The sequence below is a fragment of the Emydura macquarii genome, unplaced genomic scaffold, assembly GCF_026122565.2.
Source record: "Emydura macquarii macquarii isolate MOO-44397 ecotype Brisbane River unplaced genomic scaffold, CSIRO-AGI_Emac_v2 contig_767, whole genome shotgun sequence".
Taxonomy (NCBI): Eukaryota; Metazoa; Chordata; order Testudines; family Chelidae; genus Emydura; species Emydura macquarii.
The window spans coordinates 1,866,688-1,871,649 of NW_027130904.1; the positions used below are offsets into that span (position 1 = coordinate 1,866,688).

Genomic DNA, 4,962 nt, shown 5'->3' on the forward strand with positions numbered 1-4,962 from the left:
CCCTGCTTCATTCACTACACAACTTCCAATTTCTGTAACAAATGAGGCAACTTCATGCCTTGCTACATAATCCTGATTCATTCCCAGAGTGGATCCATCCTGTGTATTGAATGAGGCAGGGGTCCAGTGGGAAAAAATAGTCTTTAATTACATGATCACATACTATGTCATATTACATATATCCAAGGGAGCTGAGCTAAAGGTTGCACATTGTGGAAAGTGTGGCATTTCCTAATTTTTGAGAACTTGACTTTGCAACCAAAATCTTTTAATGTAGTTTCCTAATTTAAAAAACAAACACACAAACCTCTGAAATTCTGTCACATGGAATTATATTGATCCTTGTAGGAAGCCGCTGTGGCCTCCCACGGAGCCAGAGCCTGAGGAAGGACACGAGTGCTCTGATTGGTCCAACTCACGCCCTGCCCCAGAGTCTGCCCAGCAACAAGGGACCCGGGCCGGGATAGGACCACCCAGCCAGGCCAATTGGCAGCCGCGGGGCGGAGCCCCGACAAGAAGGGGAAGTACAAAAGCCTGGCCCCTGAGCTCAGTAGGCCCCAGACTGCTGCCCGAGGCAGACGTGCTGCCCCGCCAGCAGAGGCCTAGGCCAGAGCCTAGCCGCCGCCGACGAACCACAGCCCCACCTGGGCCCGGGGATTGGATAGGGCCCTCAAGAAGCTGGACTAGGCAACCCAGCCAGGACGACTGGGCCGAGCTACCCCGAGCCCGGGCCTGTGCGCTGGAACCGCCAGACTGGGCCGAGACCCCAGAGCCGCCCGAGTGGCGGGCACCCCCGGAGGCCGGGCCGGATTTGGAGGAACTGCCGGCCGCCGAGCCCCTCCCTGCAGCGGGGCTGGACTTGGAGGAGCTGCCCGAGGCCGAGCCGCTCCCCACATACAACGACCTTGAGGAGCTGCCCCTGAAGAGGAGCTTCCCGCCTTACCCCCGGTCGACGAGGAAGGACTGACGGCGCTACCCCTGGTGGACCACCTTCACGGCATGGAGGAGGCAGGTACTAGGGTCAGTGGGGAGGAAGTAGCCCAGGGACAGCCATGGCCTGTGGCTGAAGCCACATTCTAGTCGGTGTGTTGCGGCGGGAGCCCTGCCGACACAGTGGCAGCTGCTTCTGCCACTGCTAGGGCCCTGGGCTGGGACGCAGTGGAGACGGGTGGGCCTACGTCCCCCTCCCCTTCCCCTTTTCCCTGGCCACCCCAGGAGAATTGCTCTCCTGACCCCGCCTGAAGCCGTTGCCGCCTCTGCTCACCCTGCCTGGGGGTTGGAGCACTAGACTCCTTGTTCGCTCACCCTGCCTGAGGGCCTGAGCGATCTGCCTCTGCTCACCCTGGCTAGGGGTTGGAGCACTAGACTCCTTGTCCGCTCGCCCTGCCTGAGGGCCTGAGCGGTAGACTGAGTGTTCACCCTGCACATGGGTGACTGGTTAAGACTGCTCACTCGCCGAACTGTCCGTAGGAAGCCGCTGTGGCCTCCCCTGGAGTCCGAACGCCTACAGTCCTTCACTGGGTTCAGCAAGGTTCGAATATTTAGATCCACAGAACAGATCTCTAATACTTGAGCTGATTGTGTAACTGGCAGCTGTAGTAGTTCATTATCCTTTATGTGGACTAGCCGCTAGAAAGGGATGAAACACAGTTTGGCAGTGTATTAACCGAAGCCCTACTCTTTATTAGGAAAGGTTTACTAGTATATATGTACAGGTGTATCTCTACACCTCATATTAGAGATGCAGCTTATCTTGGCAAAAGCATTGTTTTGAGACTTAGAACTCCTGGGTTCAATTGCAGATCCTGAAAGAGAGTGTGCTCTAGTGGTTATAAGTAGTACAAAGGGCCTACCTTCAATCAAATGTCCATGTGACCATAAGCCCCGCCCTACCCACCTCTATCACCGGAAGCCCCGTACCATCGGGTCACCTGACATCCGGTCCCTCCTCAAGTTATGACTTCCTGGTCAAGATGGGGCACCTGACCAGAAGCGGATGGTGCGATTGCCCTCCAAGAATGGCCCCCTGACCGCTCCCCACCAATGGGAGAGGGTTTCGCCCCGAGAGCGGGATTGGACCCCAGATGGTCACATGACCGGAAGCGGTCGGTGCGACCCCTCCGTTCACGCCAAGAGCTGGGATTGGCCCAGCGAGGCTACGGGGAGGAGTGGGGCGCCCCCACCCCCAAGCGGAACGGGCTTAGGCCGTCCCAGAAGGGAAAGGTGCACCAATGGGGATGTTTGGGCGGCGGCAGCGCAGCCCCCCCGGAAGTTTTGGGGCCTTTTAAAGCATCTCATTTTCGAGAACATGTGGTTCACAGCTCGTGGAAAAACGCCAAGAGGGGAACATGGACGCCTTCACCACCCCCTTGAGGCCTTCGAAATTTCTTTTGGCTCCTAAGTTCTTGGCCCCCTGCCGTAGAAAGCGTTACATTAGCGACAGTTCCGAGGAGGACACCCCTTTGGCCCAGGCTTTGTTCGACATGCCGGAGCCCGAAACCTGAGAGCCCGACGAGCCTGACGGCCTCACGCTGTCCATGCCCGTGGCGGAGGGCGGGTCGCGGGAGTCGTCGGCGGGACAGGCCGAAGGAAGAAACGGGTCGCAGGTAAAGGAACAAACATGATTCCAAAATCAGAATAGAAAACATAAAAACTGAAACCTCAACGTAAAAGTTAAGGCTGAAGGAAATGTCAAATGCAGTTTGTACCTCAGAACAACCTGGTCAGCAAGAAGATTCAGAGGAATAATGTTTTCAAGCCTTGTAAGCAACAATCTTACATAGTTAAATGAACACAAAGTAGACAAAAAAAAACACACTGTGAAGAGCAAAATAATGCTGGACAGGAAAGCAAGGGGATGCAAAGGAACAAGACAAATAAATGTGTTAAATTTGCATCTTCTCCAATATTTTTTAATCGTTCTTTCTAAGAAATGTGAAGGTAGCTGAAAATTCCATTGATAACCTAAACGTCTCATTAGAGTTCGCATCTGTGCTAAATGAAAACAAACAAGACAATTGACAACTCAATCTGTTACAACAATACTGACGTTAAGTGTTACTATGTAATTACATACACTTTTATTCTGGTCCCTGGATTAATAGGGAACATTTGAGCTCTGTGGGTCTTTTATGGCTACATGAAAGAAACTAAAAGGGCTGTGATATTTATGATCAATCTAGCCATTGCTGATTTAGCACAAGTTTTATCCCTGCCTCTAAGGATTTTCTATTACGTGTCTAGAACATGGCCCTTTGGAGGAGGCGTCTGTATATTTTGTTAATACCTTAAGTATGTAAATATGTATGCAAGCATCTACTTCATGGTTTGCATCAGCGTAAGACGATTTTTGTTTCTTGTGTACCCCTTCAAGTTCAGTGACTGCAAACGCATATATGATGTGTACATCAGTATCGCTGGGTGGACTGTAGTCTGCATTGGCTGTTTGCCTTTTCCTCTTCTAAGATTTAACTATAGTGAGATGAATATCAGTAATAAGTGCTTTGCAGACCTCCCCATAAATGATATTAAACTTTCCAACTCCATTGTGATGATGACCATAGGTGAGCTGATTGGGTTTGTAACCCCTCTGCTGATAAATTCTGTATTGCTCTTGGAAGACTATCCTATCATTAAAAGAAAAGAATTCCATTTCCCATGACTTTGGAGAGGAAAAAAGGCTTTAAAGATGATCCTCACCTGTGCTGTGGTATTTCCGATTTGCTTTGCACCTTACCATATCAGTTTTCCTTTAGATTTCCTTGTTAAATCACATCAGATAAAAAACCCACATGCCTGAAATGTGATTTCAATATTTCATGCAGTGGCTTTGTGTCTTGCCAGTTTGAGTTCCTGTGTAGACCCAGTCATATACTATTTACTACAGATGAATTCAGAAGACGACTTTCAAGACAAGATTTGCAAGACAGTATTCAGTTACACAACAGAAGTTATGCGAAAAAGCATTCCAGAACTGTGTAATAAGGTAAAGTGGTAGGATATTAACATTGCACTTTCTGAAATGATTGACAAAACGTCAATGTTCAACATCATATTCATGTGGTCCAGCATATTGGGGAAAATTCTGAGGTCCTTTCTCAGGAAACATCTGTTGATTTCAATGATCATTTGACTGATTAAAAAACTGACAAAGGACTTGAGGCTTTCACGTTTTTCTTGCAAAATTGTTGTGAATATTGAATTTAAACAACGTATTATGCGTATTATAAAAAGAATTGATATGGTGCCCCCTGAACTGGCCAAACCAGAATAAAATAGCTTTGTTTATGTGAAACTGATGAGTTTAAGGCTGGGATCACTTGTTGAACAGAGGTCAGGCCAGAGTCACTAATTCTGCATCCAGCTGTTGCTGTATGTAGGACAGGGAGTGCAAAGGATGTGACCTACCACTACCCTCTTGTATCAGCTTTCAGCCACATGATATGCAACGTATCAGACAAAATGTGTGTAGTAAAAACCTGTGGGGGGAAAAAAGTGTTTTTAAACAAAAAACCTAGTAATGTTTGAGGCAAGGGTCTGACTTACCAACACCCACCACACAGAATTCCAAGAAGCCATCAAAATACTAAAAAAAAAAAAAAAAAAAACCCAACCCTCCACTGGCAATTTTAAACACATAAAATAAAACAATTGCAAATATTTATCCACCACAGGATACCTTAAACAAGCTGGAATGCTTTATCTGCATCTTTTAAATGAATACTGAGTTGCAAATCTTGTCTATGAAACCCCAACCTCCCCCAGACCTATTCTGATTCATCTGTAGTAATTCTGTGACCCACAGAATGACTGGGTCTACACAGGAACTCAAACTGGCAAGACACAAAGCCACTGCATGAAATATTGAAATCACATTTCGGGCATGTGGGTTTTTTATCTGATGTGATTTAACGAGGAAATCTAAAGGAAAACTGATATGGTAAGGTGCAAAGCAAATCGGAA

General features: G+C 47.9%; 1 pseudogene; it reads left to right on the plus strand.

Moving 5' to 3' along the window:
- The first annotated feature begins 2,998 nt into the window (after nt 1-2,998).
- LOC137149563 (probable G-protein coupled receptor 174) lies at nt 2,999-3,981 on the plus strand (annotated as a pseudogene).
- Nucleotides 3,982-4,962: the final 981 nt, after the last annotated feature.